The following is a 16,882-nucleotide window of genomic DNA, read 5'->3' on the forward strand; positions in this document are numbered from 1 at the left end:
AAAGGTAAAGGGCTGGACAGGAAAGAATCTGAAAGGATAGGAGAGTGGACCGTAGGAGAAAGGGACCCAGGACAGGTGAGAAGTAAAAGAGTAGAGAATAAAGGAAGGGGTGGGCATGGGAATTTGTTTACTGGAAGAAGAAATTGATACTCATGCTGTCAGGTTGGAAATCAAAACGGAATATAAAGTGCTGCTCTTCCACCCTTCACCTACACGTCGAAATGGGAATAAGAATCAGAAGTAAAATGACAGGAGGTGTTTTTTTTTAAAAAAAACACAGAGAGGGTGGGTGTGTGGAATGTGCTGCCAGGGGTGGTGGTAGAACCAGATACTTTAAGGACATTTAAGACCATAAGTCAGAGAAGCAGTATTAGGCCATTCAGCCCATCAAGTCTGCTCTGCCATTCCATTATGGTTGACTTATTTTCCCCTCTCAACTCAATTCTCATGCCAATTTCCCATAAATTTTGCACCCTTATTAATCAATGTCAATAGACAATAGGTGTGGAAGTAGACCATTCGGCCCTTCGAGCCTGCAATACCATTTTGAGATCATGGCTGATCATCTACTATCAATACCTGGTTCTTGCCTTGTCCCCATATCCCTTGATTCCCCTATCCATAAGATACCTATCTAGCTCCTTCTTGAAAGCATCCAGAGAATTGGCCTCCACTGCCTTCCGAGGCAGTGCATTCCAGACCCCCACAACTCTCTGGGAGAAGTTTTTCCTTAACTCTGTCCTAAATGACCTACCCCTTATTCTCAAACCATGCCCTCTGGTACTGGACTCTCCCAGCATCTGGAACATATTTCCTGCCTCTATCTTGTCCAATCCCTTAATAATCTTATATGTTTCAATCAGATCCCCTCTCAATCTCCTTAATTCCAGTGTGTACAAGCCCAGTCTCTCTAACCTCTCTGCGTAAGACAGTCCAGACATCCCAGGAATTAACCTTGTGAAATCTACGCTGCACTTTCTCTACAGCCAGGATGTCCTTCCTTAACCCTGGAGACCAAAACTGTACACAATACTCCAGATGTGGTCTCACCAGGGCTCTGTACAAATGCAAGAGGATTTCCTTGCTCTTGTACTCAATTCCCTTTGTAATAAAGACCAACATTCCATTAGCCTTCTTCACTGCCTGCTGCACTTGCTCATTCACCTTCAGTGACTGATGAACAATGACTCCTAGATCTCTTTGTATTTCTCCCTTACCTAATTCTACACCGTTCAGATAATAATCTGCCTTCCTGTTCTTACTCCCAAAGTGGATAGCCTCACACTTATTCACATTATACATCATCTGCCGAGTATCTGCCCACTCACCCAGCCTATCCAAGTCACCCTGAATTCTCCTAACATCCTCATCACGTCACACTGCCACCCAGCTTAGTATCATCAGCAAATTTGCTAATGTTATTTTCAATGCCTTCATCCAAATCGTTGACGTCCTATCAACCTCCGCTTAAACCCATAGAGTTTCAGAGACTCTTAGATAGGCACAAGGATGACAGAAAAAGAGGGTTATTTTGGAGGTGTTAGGGTGCATTCTGGAGTTATGGTGCATAGCAAATATTAATTTCAACAGCAACCAATCTTCAGCTTGGACTATAGATTGAATTTAAAATGCAGCTCAGAGCAATGGTCTTCCCGGAACTGCAGACTGGGGTTGATTGCAAACCAGGAAACATCCCATTGACCGGAGATCTCTGCATGTGCATGAATGCAATGAACACCCTTGAAGTCCAGTTCTGATACCACTACACCACCAGCTGATATTGGAGTATAAAGTTGAATTGCTTGCTGTGTAACCAAAACTATGTAGTCAGCTTTGTGTTTGCTATTTGCTATGTATGTATCCAATTTAGTAGGAGAATGAAATCTCTGTATTGTCTCTGTGCTATTGAACACATCAGTGACTTAAGAATGTAGCCAAATAAGAAGATAATGGTGTGTTAATGAGAGGCTAGCTAAGAGATAACTGTGGCCAGGGATGAGGTAACACGTGGCCCAAAAAGTAGATTGAACACGATTAAGTTAATGGGTAGAAACAATAGTGGGAAGTCGGGAGCTAATGTACTGGTGATAACACAACTGTAGACCGATTGGATATGCCAATACAACTAAACCAGGAGATTGCTATAAAAAATGCTATGCACAAGGATTGGGGGGGGGGCAATCAGCGACTAGCTCACTGACTGTCTCAGCTTTGATTTGCAAATTAAAATTTAATACTTGAAGAATCTTCTGCATCTCCTGGTAATTTGTGGGGCACAAGAATCCACACCAGCAGTAGGCTAAAATGTCAGCACAACATCATGGGCACAAGGGCCTGTACTGTTCTATGTTGTAATTAAATTAATTGGCTCTTCTTTTCTCTCCTTGCCTCCCACAATTCATGTTTGCAAAGAACTGCTGGTGGGGAGAACAGAGGGGATACTGCCAAGAATTTCACCCACTCACTGCTATTCCTTACTGAAATTTGGGGGAGACGCAACTTGGCTTGTGAACTTGTGCCGCAACAAAACCGGGTGACAATGTTATTTCAGAATCAGGTCTATTGTCACTGATGTATGTAGCAAACCTCCAGGAGGACCACAACCTTGTTGTTGTGTTTGGAGGCCTGCATGCCTCAATGGCTCGGACAGCTATGTTGGCTGGAGCCAGGGCTGTATCCTTTGGCTTTTGGTAGTGTCACTTAAGCCAAACAGGTCAAAGGGTAGAAGCCAGACTAAGAGTGGTCCTCCGGTCCTCCAGATTTGGGGGTTCACCTCAGGGCTGACCACGCTGACTGGTAAAACAAAATTGCTACGGAAACAGCGAAGAATAATCTTTTGATTCAGCTGAGCTTACGGCCAGATCAGCCGTGATCTTATTGAATGGCGGGGCAGGCTCGAAGGGCCGGATGGCCGACTCCTGCTCCTATTTCCTATGATCTTATGTTCTATATCTGAGTGTGACAGTATGCGTCACTTGTGTGACTGACAATAGTGAAAACCGAGAGGAAGCTACCGACATGATGGAGGAAGCCCTGAACACCACCAGAGAAGGAGGACCTTCATTGCTGCCCGGAACACCAATGGCATAACAGGCAGTTTAAAAAAAGATGTAGTGAAAATTGTTATTTTGTGACAGCAGTACCGTGCAATACACAAATAAACTACAGTAAAAAATATATTTTTTAAAAAATAAGTGTTAAAAAAAAGAACAAAATACTGATCTGGTGTTCATGGACCATCTGATGGAGGAGGGGAAGAAACTGTTCCTCAATCACTAAGTGTGTGACTTCAGGCTCCGGTAGCATCCTAATGGTAGCAATGAAAAGAGGGCATGTCATGGGTGGCGATCGATGCCCCGTTTTTGCGGCACCATTTTTTGAAGATATCCTCGATGGCGGGTGCCCATGATGGAGCTGGCTGAGATGATAACCCTCTCACAAAAAGAGAAAACCTGCAGCTTCTGGAAATCCGAGCAACATACACAAAATGCTGGAGGAGCTCAGCAGGCCAGGCAAAAGTACAGTCGACCTTTCCAGCCGAGACCCTTCGGCAGGGTTTTATAACCCTCTGAAGCTCATTCCAATCCTGGGCATTGGCCCATCCAGGCAGTCAATTTGCCATACACTCACGCAGATGCTAGCATCACACATCCAGAAGTTGGGGAAAAAACCCATCAATGTGATAATAATGTATAAAGGACAACATACAATTAGAATTCATTGTTATTTTAACAATTTTCAAGGAACCCAGGAATTCCATTAACACATCAGGAAATGTATCTGTAACTTTAAACTAAATACTTGATGCATTATTTGAGGCAAGATGGAGAATTTAACTAGCCACCTCATGCACAGTAAAAAGCTTAAGGAAGAAGGGTTTTGTTCATTTCCATAGATGCGGCCTGACTTCCAATGTTTTGTGTGCGTTGCTAAGGATTGCTTGATGGGACAGTAAGAGGAAACTTTACACTGCATATCAACTTTCTGACCTCCCATTCTGTTCCTGTCCTAACAGGCATGTACCGGGACAGTGCAGAGGAATTATTATTCTGCCTCCTCAAACACTCACGAGGCAGGGAAAACGTGGAGCCTAATGGTGAAGGTCTAAAGAAGATTAAATGTGGAGTAGAAGGAGCTTTATACCATATCTAATTCACACTATCAACAACAACCTCTCATTCGACATCAGCAAAAACCAAAGAGCTGATTATTGACATTCTGACTGGCTGCATCACCATCTGGAATGGGGGGGGGGGGGGGGGTTGTGGGTGCTACTGTACAGGATCGAAGCAAGCTGCAGAGAGCTGTAAACATAGTTAGATCCATCATGGGCACTAGCCTCCATAGTATCCAGAACATCTTCAAGGAGCAATGCCTCAGAAAGGCGGCATCCATCACTAAGGACCCCAGCACCCAGGACATGCCCTCTTGTCACTGGAGGTACAGGAGCCTGAAAGCACACACTCAGTGATTCAGGAACAGCTTCTTCCTCTCTACCATCCAATTCCTAAATGGACCCTGAACCCAGTAACACTACCTCACTACTTTTTTTTAAAAGAATTGTTTTGCACTACTTATTTAACACTTACTGCAATTCAGTTTTTTTCTATTATATATTGCATTCTACATCTGGCACAAAGTTAATGCTTCACGACATATACCGGTGATATTAAACCTGATACAAGAGGAAGGAACCAGAAGACTGTGAGCCAGTCGGTGATAGCGGATCGGAAGTAGAGAGGGCCAGCAGCTTTGAATTCCTTTGGATTATCACCTCAGAGGATCTATCCTGGGACCAGCTTGCAAGTGCAATTACAAAGGAGGCACAACAGCTTTCTTAGATACTTGCACAGATCTGGCCTGACATCCAAAACCTTGCCAAACTCCTGTAGATGCACATTGGACAGCATCTTGATTGGCTGCATCCTGGCCAACACCAATGCCCAGAAATGGAAAAAAGACTATAAAAACATAGAAACATAGAAAATAGGTGCAGGAGTAGGCCATTTGGCCCTTCGAGCCTGCACCGCCATTCAGTATGATCATGGCTGATCATCCAACTCAGAACCCTGTACCTGCTTTCTCTCCATACCCCCGATCCCTTTAGCCACAAGGGCCATATCTAACTTCCTCTTATTGAAAATGAACCGGCCTCAACTGTTTCTTGTGGCAGGGAATTCCACAGATTCACTACTCTCTGTGCGAAGAAGATTTTCCTCATCTCAGTCCTAAAAGGCTTCCCCTTTATCCTTAAACTGTGACCCCCAACATCAGAAACAATCTTCCTGCATCTAGCCTGTACAATCCCTTTAGAATTATATACATTTCAGTAAGATCCCCCCTCAATCTTCTAAATTCCAGTGAGGATAAGCCTAGTTGATCCAGTCTTTCTTCATATGAAAGTCCTGCCATCCCAGGAATCAATCTGGTGAACCTTCTCTGTACTCCCTCTATGGCAAGAATGTCTTTCCTCAGATTAGGGGACCAAAACTGCACACAATATTCTAGGTGTGGTCTCACCAAGGCCTTGTCCAACTGCAGTAGAACCTCCCTGCTCCTGTACTCAAATCCTTTTGCTATGAATGACGACATACCATTTGCCTTTTTCACCGCCTGCTGTACCTGCATGCCCACCTTCAATGACTGGTGTACAATGACACCCAGGTCTCGTTGCATCTCCCCTTTTCCTAATTGGCCACCGTTCTGATAATAATCTGTTTTCCTGTTCTTGCAACCAAAGTGGATAACCTCACATTTATCCACATTAAATTGCATCTGCCATGAATTTGCCCACTCACCTAATCTATCCAAGTCACCCTGCATCCTCTTAGCATCCTCCTCACAGCTAACACCGCTGCCCAGCTTCGTGTCATCTGCAAACTTGGAATTGCTGCATTTAATTCCCTCATCTAAATCATTAATATATATTGTAAACAACTGGGGTCCCAGCACTGAGCCTTGTGGTACCCCACTAGTCACTGCCTGCCATTCTGAAAAGGTCCCGTTTACTCCCACTCTTTGCTTCTTGTCTGCCAACCAATTCTCTATCCACATCAATATCATACCCCCAATACCATGTGCTTTAAGTTTGCACACTAATCTCCTGTGTGGGACCTTGTCAAAAGCCTTTTGAAAATCTAAATATACCACATCCACTGGCTCTCCTCTATCCACTTTACTAGTTACATCTTCAAAAAATTTTATAAGATTCGTCAGACATGATTTTCCTTTCACAAATTCATGCTGACTTTGTCCGATGATTTCACCTCTTTCCAAACCTGCTGTTATCACATCTTTGATAACAGACTCTAGCACTTTCCCCACCACCGATGGCAGACTAACCAGTCTATAACTCCCCAGTTTCTCTCTCCCTCCTTTTTTAAAAAGTGGGGTTACATTAGCCACCCTCCAATCCTCAGGAACTAATCCAGAATCCAAGGAGTTTTGAAAAATTATCACTAATGCATCCACTATTTCTTGGCTACTTCCTTAAGCACTCTGGGATGCAGACCATCTGGCCCTGGGGATTTATCTGCCTTTAATCCCTTCAATTTACCTAATACCACTTCCCTACTAACATGTATTTCCCTCAGTTCCTCCATCTCACTATACCCTCAGTCCCTTACTATTTCCGGAAGATTATTTATGTCCTCCTTGGTGAAGACAGAATCAAAGTAGTTATTCAATTGGTCTGCCATGTCTTTGTTCCCTATGATCAATTCACCTGTTTCTGACTGTAAAGGACCTACATTTGTCCTGACCAATCTTTTTCTTTTCATGTATCTATAAAAGCTTTTACAGTCAGTTTTTATGTTCCCTGCCAGCTTTCTCTCATAATATTTTTTACCTTTTCCTAATTATGCCCTTTGTCCTCCTCTGCTGGTCTCTGAATTTCTCCCAGTCCTCAGGTGTGCCGCTTTTTTTTGCTAATTTATATGTTTCTTCTTTGGACTTGATACTATCCCTAATTTCCCTTGTCAGCCACAGGTACACTACCTTCCCTGGTTTATTCTTTTGCCAAACTGGGATGAACAATTGTTGTAGTTCATCCATGCGATCTTTAAATGCTTGCCATTGCATATCCACTGTCAACCCTTTATGTGTCATTTGCCAGTCTATCTTAGCTAATTCACATCTCATACCTTCAAAGTTACCCTTCTTTAAGTTCAGAACCTTTGTTTTTGAATTAACTATGTCACTCTCCATCTTAATGAAGAATTCCACCATATTATGGTCACTCTTACCCAAGGGGCCTCGCATGACAAGTTTGCTAACTAACCCTTCCTCATTGCTCAATACCCAATCTAGAATGGCCTGCTCTCTAGTTGGTTCCGCGACATGTTGGTTCAGGAAACCATCCCGCATACATTCCAAGAAATCCTCTTCCTCTGCACCCTTACTAATTTGGTTCACCCAATCTATATGCAGATTGAAGTCACCCATTATAACTACTGTCCTTTATTGCACGCATTTCTAAATTCCTGTTTAATGCCATCCCCAACCTCACTACTACTGTTAGGTGGCCTGTACACAACTCCCACCAGCGTTTTCTGCCCCTTAGTGTAATGCAGCTCTACCCATATCGATTCCACATCCTCCAGGCTAATGTCCTTCCTTTCTATTGCGTTAATCTCCTCTCTAACCAGCAATGCTACCCCACCTCCTTTTCTTTCCTGTCTATCCCTCCTGAATATTGAATATCCCCGGATGTTGAGCTCCCATCCTTGGTCACCCTGGAGCCATGTCTCTGCGATCCCAACTATATCATATTCATTAATAACTATCTGCACATTCAATTCATCCACCTTGTTACGAATGCTCCTTGCATTGACACACAAAGCCTTCAGGCTTGTTTTTACAACACTCTTAGCCCTTATACAATTATGTTGAAAAGTGGCTCTTTTTGCTTTTTGCCCTGGAAAAAGTACTGAACAGTTATTTCCCTTCAACCATCTTCTCGCTGCTCTCACTGGGGAGGAAGTACAAGAGTCTTAGGTTCACCCAGCACCAGGTTCAGGGAGAGTTAATACCCCTCAACCATCAGGCTCCCCGACATGGTTAACTTCACTCACCTCAACTCAGAACTGATTCCACAACCTACAGACTCGCTTTCAAGGACTCAACAACCCATCTCCTCAGTTTTGTTGGCAGTTGCACAGTTCATCTTCTTTTGTAGATTGTCAATCTCTATTTTCTTTGATTCTACTACATTTCTTTGATCTACCGTGAATGCCAAGACGACGACCAGTCTCAGGGTAACACATGTTCTTTGATATTCAATTTACTTTGAACTAGTCTGATATTGTTTGAAGGTATATTAACCACGTTCAATGAAAAGGTGCAAAAGCAACTTTAATGGGTGGCACAATCGTGTTTTACAGCCCTGGCGATCGGAAGATCGGGGCTCAATTCCTGCCACTGGCTAATGCGCTCGAGGCGACCCGGCATCGGCCCAGCACGCCCACAACTCGCCAACCCCAGCCCGCGCGTCTTCGGGAGGAAAGCGAAGCACACAGTGGTCACGGGGAGATCGTACAGACTCCTGACAGGCAGTGGCGAGAATTGAACCCCATGGCAGCGAGGGTTTCCTCTGGGTGCTACCCTTTCCTCCCACATTCCAAAGATGTTAGGGTTAGCGAGTTGTGGGCGTGCTCTCTTGGCACTGGAAGTCGAGTCGCTATTATTGTCATGTCAACCATAACTGCTGGTACAGTACACAGTAAAAACAAAACAACACAAAAATACAACTGCAGATGTTGTGGATCAGAGGATACGTACACAACGCTGGAAGAACTCAGCAGGTCAGGCAGCATCCGGGAGAAAAGAGTAGCCAACGTTTCCGGCCGAGACCCTTCATCGGGAATGGGGGGGAAGAGAGGGCCGAAGCCCAGTAATAGAGATAGGGGAGGGGGTAGGGCCTAGAGGCGCCGGGTGGAGAACCAATCAGAGGAAAGTTAAAGGGGGGAGTTGGAGGGGATAAGCATGAAAGAACTGTAGAGATAAAGAAGCAGAAAGTTGAAAGGGGAGAGAGGCAGAGAGGGACCTGGGAAAGGGGAAGGGGGAGGGAATTACTGGAAATTGGAGAATTCAATGTTCATACCACCAGGCTGGAGACTACCCAGATAGTAGATGAGGTGTTGCTCCTCCAACCTGAGTTTGGCCTCATCATGGCAGTAAAGGAGGCCATGTATGGACATATCTAGATGGGAATGAGCGGCGGGGTTGAAGTGGGTGGCAACCGGGAGGTCCTGTCTATTGTGAAGGACGGAGCGTAGGTGCTCGACGAAGCAGTCCCCCAATCTACGTCAGGATTCGCCGATGTAGAGGAGGCCGCACCGGGAGCACCGGATGCAATAGATGACTCCAGCAGACTCGCAGGTGAAGTGTTACCTCACCTGGAAGGACTGTCTGGGACCCAGAATGGTGGTGGGGGGGGGGGGAGGTGTGGGGAAAGGTGTAGCATTACCCAGGATGAGGCTTTCCATTCCAGGACTTCTCAAATGTCCTCTTTCTTTCAGGATCGTGGTTTCCCTTCTGGCGTCATCAAAGATGCCCTCACCCGCATCTCCTCCACTTCCCACACTTCAGCCCTCAACCCATCCTCCTGTCACCCCAACAGGGACAGGGTTCCCCTTGTCCTCACCTACCAGCCTCCAGATCCAACACATTATCCTCCACAACTTCCGCCACCTTCACCAGGACCCCACCACCCAGCCCATCTTTCCCTCCCTACCCCTCTCCGCTTCTCACAGGGATCGTTCCCTCCGCGACTACCTGGTCCACACGTCCCTCCGCACAGAACCCCCACCTGGCACTTATCCCTGCAAGCGCAAATGCTACTCCTGTTCCCTACAACTCCCCCCCACCACCATTCTGGGTCCCAGACAGTCCTTCCAGGTGAGACAACACTTCACCTGCGAGTCTGCTGGAGTCGTCTATTGCATCCGGTGCTCCTGCTGCGGCCTCCTCTACATCAGCGAGACCCACGCAGATTGGGGGACCGCTTCATCGAGCACCTACAATAGACAGGACCTCCCGGTTGCCACCCACTTCAACTCTGCTTCTCATTCCCATTTGGATATGTCCATACACGGCTTCCTCTACCGCCATGATGAGGCCAAACTCAGGTTGGAGGAGCAAAACCTCATCTACAGTCTGGGTAGCCTCCAGCCTGGTGGTGTGAACATTGAATTCTCCAATTTCCGGTAATTCCCTCCCTCTTCCCCCTTCTCCTATCCCAGGTCCCTCTCTGCCTCTCTCCCCTTTCAACTTTCTGCTTCTTTATCTCTACAGTTCTTTCATGCTTATCCCCTCCCCCTCCCCCTTTATCTTTCCTCTGATTGGTTTTCCACCTGGCGCCTCTAGGCCCTACCCCCTCCCCTATCTCTATTAGTGGGCTTCGGACCTCTCTTCCCCCCGCATTCCTGATGAAGGGTCTCGGCCCAAAACGTTGGCTACTCTTTTCTCACGGATGCTGTGAGTGAGAGACAGAGACAGAGAGAAAATTGCTGTCAGACGAGACTCTGGATATTCAGGAGTCTGAAGGCTTGGGGGAAGAAACTGTTACACAGTCTGGTCGTGAGAGCCTGAATGCTTCGGTACCTTTTGCCAGATGGCAGGAGGGAGAAGAGTTTGTATGAGAGGTGAGATGTGCAGGCTGCCCACCCCCAATTTGGACTGAATTGGTTATTGACGCAAACACTTACAAATTTCTACAGGTATACCATGGAGGGCATTCTAAGTGGCTGCATTGCTGTCTGGTATGGGGGAAGCGGCTACTGCGCAGGATCGAAGTAAGCTACATAGACTTGTAAACTCAATCATGGGCACTAGCCTCCGTAGTATCCAAGACATCTTCAAATGCCTCAAGAAGGTGGCATCCATCATTACTGACCCCCACCACCCCAGGACACACTCAGCATTTCAGGAACTGCTTCTTCCCCTCTGCTATCTGATTTCTGAACAGACAATGAACCCATGAACACTACCTCACTACTTCTTTTTAATTTCTATTTAGGCACTACGTATTTATTTAATTTAATATATATTTACCGTAAATCACAGTTTCTTTTCTATTATCGGAGGATGAGAGGTGACCTGATAGAGGTGCATAAGATGATGATTGTGTGGATAGTCAGAGGGCTGAAATGGTTGCCACAAGAGGACACGGGTTTAAGGTGCTGGGGAGTAGGTACAGAGGAGATGTCAGGGGTCAGTTTTTTTTACTCAGAGAGTGGTGAGTGCGTGGAATGGGCTGCCAGCAACGGTGGTGGAGGCGGATACGATAGGGTCTTTTAAGAGGCTTTTGGATAGGTACATGGAACTTAGAAAAATAGAGGGCTTTTGGTAAGCCTAGTAATTTATAAGGTAGGGACATGTTCAGCACAACTTTGTGGGCCGAAGGGCCTGTATTGTGCTGTAGGAACAAATTTCATGACATACGCTGGTGATATTAACATCATGTTTTGATGTGCATGTGACAAAAAGAGCTGTTTTAATTAAAAATCAAGATCTATAATCGTTAGTTTATATTTAACCCACTCTACATCTGGCCTGCAAGAACTTGATAAGAGAGTAGAGAGATCCTTGATCCTGTTCTGCCCCAAAAGTGTCTGTTATTATTACACGCTATCTATTACACTCCCTCACCCATGAGCCGGGATGAAAACAGCCAGGACAAACATGATCTCATGAGCAGCTTCAGATAACGAGTTGTTACTGAATGTTATCGGTGTTGATGTGATTTTCCTGTAATGACTTCTCCCCTCTTGTCATGCTCCACTGATAAAGGCTTTAGGAGGCAGCGTGGTGCCCAGCGCAGCAGCTTTGCAGTGATTACAGATCGAGGCTCAATTCCCGCTGTCGCCTGTTAGAAGTTTGTACATTCTCCCTGTGACCCCGTGGGTTTCAAAGTATGTATACGTTATACAATCATCTCCTAATGAGACAAAGAGGGGCCATATACAGTCGGCCCTCCTTATCCGCGAATTCCGCATGCGCGAATTCAACCGACCGCGAATCGCGAAAACCTGCAAGTGACCTTCCAGCACTTGCTGTTCGAGCACATACAGACTTCTTTTTCTTGTCTTTATTCCATAAACAATGCAGTATAACAACTATTTACATAGCATTTACATTGCATTAGGTATTAAAAGTAATCTAGAGATGATTTAAAGTATACAGGAGGATGTGTGTGGGTTATCGTGGATCGGGATTGAAAAAATCGGAAGTTCTCTTACTAAGTAAATCAGAACAGGTACATCTGGTATTATTTAGCGTCAGTTAGTCAAACGTTAGTCTTAGTATATAGTATATAATTTACCTTTCTATGCATATAAAGCGCTTAAGAATGTATGTTTCAGCGCCGGGCTCCAGCTCGATCCAGTGACAGACCGCTCACGTGTGCACTCTCCACCGTGCCGGGTTGATGTGGAGGATCAAAAACCCAAAACCCAATAATTAAACCACTACATTGCTCAGTAATAATTGTAGTTTTCATCGGGGCAGAGCCTTTCTCACCTTATCCTTTAAAATTATTCCGATCGTTGACCGACGTAGCTGAACGCTTTTCCAATGACCGATGGCGTTTCACCTCTTTCCGATCGCTTTATTATTTCCACTTTATTTTCAATCGTGATCGTGATTATTTTCGCGAACAGAAACACTGCGGATTCAGAGCTCTGGCGCTGGGTCCTAATGTCCACCACATTGAGATGGGTTAAATAAGGTCTGGGGTTCCGCTGGGTCCTAAGGTCCACCGCATTGAGACAGATTGAACGAGGGACTTGAGCATCTGTGAATTTTGGTATCCGTGAGGGGTCCCGGAACCAATCCCTCGTGGATAAAGAGGGCCAACTGTACAAGAAAAGGCTGAACACCCAATGTGCAGAGAGAAAGAACACATCGTGCTCTAACCACAAATCCACGAAGAGCCACATGGTTCAGCATCCAGCCAAGTCGCAGAGTAGCGATCTGATTGGCCTTGGGCCCTGACACCCTGACCTTTTCAATCTGGCCTGGCGCTTAAATCGATGTCCAAACATCAGGTTCATTCAGCTCAATGCGCTCTGGGGCCAGGACCCCCCGCCGCCTCCATTCAGCCTGCACCCACCCTTTCCGACTTGGCCCTGCGCTTAAATCAGCTCTGGCACCCTGACCTCCCCACCTTGATTCAGCCTGTAACCAACCTTTCCGTTTCGGCGTGGCGCTTAAGTGTCCATTCAAACATCGAGGTCAGTGGAATCAGTACATCCTAGTGCCCAGGCCTCGCAGCCTCGATTTGGCCTTTCAGATTCAGCACTGCGTTTAAAACGAAGACCCGAGGTTCGACCTCACTTTCGGCGACCAACCTTGGTTCTGCCACATTGAAATGCCTCCAAGTCAGAAGGAAAGTTACAGACTCTTACTTGCAATGACTGCGCACCAGAAGAAGTATTACTGCTTTCCTTGTTTCATTAGCTACCAGTCAGAAGTCGCTGAGGTTCACCAGCGCCATCTTAAATCCACTGGGTGCTTCAGTTTCGAAAACGAACTGACTAGGATTAGTGGTTAGTGAGTTCTGGGCATGCTATTTTGGCACCCAAGGTGAGGTGGTACTTTCAGGTTGCCCAGCACATTCCCTACTGATTTGACACAAACAACACATTTCACTGAATGTCTCAATGCACCGTGGATTCCGGTTAATTGGGACACATTGGGACCAGCACATTTTGGCCCAATTAGCTAAAATTTCATGGAAGTAGTTTAAAAGGTATATAAAAAAAGACAAACTGAATAACGAATTACGTATTTAAATACAGAACTATCAATATTACTACAGTACTATAAAACCGTGTGCAAGTTCCTAATAGTTATTGACAGAGGAATTCATCCAGTATACAATAGTGTGCTCTTTTGATTGACTACAAATGAACAAAATCAGCACAAACTCCTGGTGTATATAATGGACTGCCTTCATACATTGCATTTGGCAATTGCATCCTCCGAATCTTCATAATATTCAAGATTGCAGATACCTTCAAAGTTTTCGTAGTTCCTAACTTGTTGAAGTACAGGGATTCCCCGGGTTACGAACGAGTTCTGTTCCTGAGTCCGTCTTTAAGTCGGATTTTTACGCAAGTTGGAACAAGTACGTCCGCTATTATTTAGCGTCAGTTAGTCAAATGTTTGTCTTAGTATATAGTATATATTTTACCTTTCTATGCATATAAAACACTTAAAAAAGTATGTATTTCAATAATTAAACCACTGCGTTGCTTAGTAATAATTGTGGCTTTCATCGGGGCAGGGCCTTTCACATGCTTCATTATTCTCACTTTTCCTTTATCTGTAAAATTGTTCCAATCGTTGACCAACTGTAGCTTAACGGTTTTCCAATGACTGATGACATTTCATCTCTTTCCAAATGCTTTATTATTTTCACTTTATTTTCAATCATGATCGTTTCCCGTCAATGGAACAGAAACACTGCAGGCGGCGGGTCCCGAGCTCCGCTGGCTCCTGAGGTCCGCTGGGTCCTAAGGACCACCGCACTGAATTCCCTGGGTCCTAAGGACGACTGCATTGAGACATGTTAAATGGGACAAGTGGGGGCTGTGCTGGGTTTGGGTATTTGATCCTCCACAATATTCCGCGTGGGTATTTAAACTGTAAGTGGCAGTGTTTTTTTATGAGGTCGAGTTGCGACCTTGACATCAACCCAGCACGGGAGCAGTCTGTCACTGGATCAAACTCGGGAACCTCCGTTCTCCAGCCCAGCGCTGATTTCACTGCGCCACGAGCCGACCGGAACCGGGGGGGGGGGGGGGGGGCAGGGTCAGGGTGAATCTTGCTAAGAAAAATTTAAGCCAAATACAAACTTACACACTCAACACAGTGTCAACGGCAATGACTTAAAATGGCAGACGGCATCGTGATCTGACTTAAAATGGTGGACAGCATCGCAATCTGATTTAAAACGGCAGACGGCATTTTGTTTCCTCAGTTCGTAAGTACGAGTTGTCAGTAAGTCGGATGTTCATAACTTGGGGACTACCTATAGTGAAATCCTTTCATTTTCACTCCTGGCCGTTTCTGGCATCTCCAAGCCTGGATGCCTTAAACCGCGGTGAGCAAAACAGCTTGGAATTGTCTTAACGCTTATTTCTCACAAACTGCCAGGGCATGAATCACTGCTTTTTGAACACAGATGCACACCCGACTGATGCTAGTGGAAAAAGTGTTCACTCTAAGCACGGTGCCATGTCTAACGCCCACACAAGCACAGGGCGACTGATGTGTGTTTGAAACCACTCAGCACCTGTCTACTGGCCCAATTAAGCGGCAAGGAGTTCCAAATAAATGAAAGGGATCACACAAATTTTCTCAATTAGTGTTTTTTTCTCTTTAACAGTTGCCTTGACTAACTGATGGCCCAATTAACCGGAATCTAAACATGTCTGAAATAGAGAAGTGGAACCTTGCAATGACTGTGTCAATTCAAAGTCTCTGAATAGTGTCTGAGACACCAAGCGCATCAGTCGCACCACAGCAAACGGAGGAGTCAAGCAACTCGATGTTCAAAACCAGAACAAGGCTGCGTATTTATTTTGGTGTCAGGACCAGCTGCCCGAGACCCATATATCAGGAAGCAACAGTTCAAGGCAGTGCTTTGCAGTGATAGATCTGTATTTGGAGATAACTGCATCCGACTCACCACAGTGTGCCCTTCCCCTGCAGAGTCAGCAGCATTAGAAGCATGACTCAAATCAAATTTATTGTCGTTTAGCCAGATACGCGTGTCCTGTCCAATGAGACAATGACGGCCAGGGTGTAAAGCACAGTAGTAATACAATAACTTAGGAAAGTAAGAACCAAATCTACAAGTGAACTCACAATAAATAAACAAAGTGCATATTTTAAACATGCAGCAGCGAATTCAGAAGCCTGATGGCCTGACGGAAGAAACTATTTCCCACCCTGACCATTCTTGTCTTTATGCATCGGAGTCTCCTGACCGATGGTAGAAAGTCAAAGAGGATGCTGGATGGACGGGTGGGATCCTGGATAATGCTAAGGGGCCTGCATACGCAGCACTCCTGGTAAGTGTCCCCGATGGACGGTAGGGAGACCCCTACGATCCTCTCGGCCGTTCTCACAGTCCTTTGTAGGGACTTCCAGTCCGATGCTCGGCTGCTCCCGGACCAGATGGGGATGCAACTTGTCAGGACGCTGTCACTGGTGCTCCTGTAAAATTCAGTTAAAATGTTGCAGGTGGGGGAGCCTCGCTTGCTTCAGTCTCCTCAGGAAGTGGAGGCGCTGCTGTGCCTTCATTTTCTCTGTGTGATACTGTCACAGGATTGTGGAAGTATTTAATCCTAATTGCATCGCAGGAAAATATCACTTTTCTTACAAGTATCCAGCAGAGACCTGATTAAGGAAAGAAACTTGGAGAGAGAGATAAATAGATAAGGCTTAAAATCATTTCTTGCAACATGACTCCCTTAATAACAGATGGTGGAAATCCACAGCAACACACACACACACACACACAGGTTAAATAAAGTCCGGGGTTCCTCTGGGTCCTAATGTCCACCGCACGGAGACACGTTAAATAAAGTCCGGGGTTCCGCCGGGTCCTAATGTCCACCGCACGGAGACAGGTTAAATAAAGTCCGGGGTTCCGCCGGGTCCTAATGTCCACTGCATGGAGACAGGTTAAATAAAGTCCGGGGTTCCACTGGGTCCTAAAGATCACTGCACTGAAACAAGTTAAATAAGGGACCTGAGCATTCGCATTTTCTGGTATCTGCGGTGGGGGGGGGGGGGGGGGTTGGGTGTCTCGGAACCAATCCCCTGTGGATAAGGAGGGCCGACTATATAGATCAGGTACAACATACAAATA

The 16,882-nt window shown here is 45.6% G+C and overlaps 1 protein-coding gene across 6 annotated transcripts in view; it reads right to left on the reverse strand.

The window, feature by feature from the left end:
* Nucleotides 1-16,882, reverse strand: part of LOC132384016 (G protein-coupled receptor 137Ba-like) — a 103,728-nt gene that overhangs the window by 64,454 nt on the left and 22,392 nt on the right. The window lies entirely within an intron of this gene.

Source organism: Hypanus sabinus, chromosome 31 (assembly GCF_030144855.1).
Source record: "Hypanus sabinus isolate sHypSab1 chromosome 31, sHypSab1.hap1, whole genome shotgun sequence".
NCBI classification, from domain to species: domain Eukaryota; kingdom Metazoa; phylum Chordata; class Chondrichthyes; order Myliobatiformes; family Dasyatidae; genus Hypanus; species Hypanus sabinus.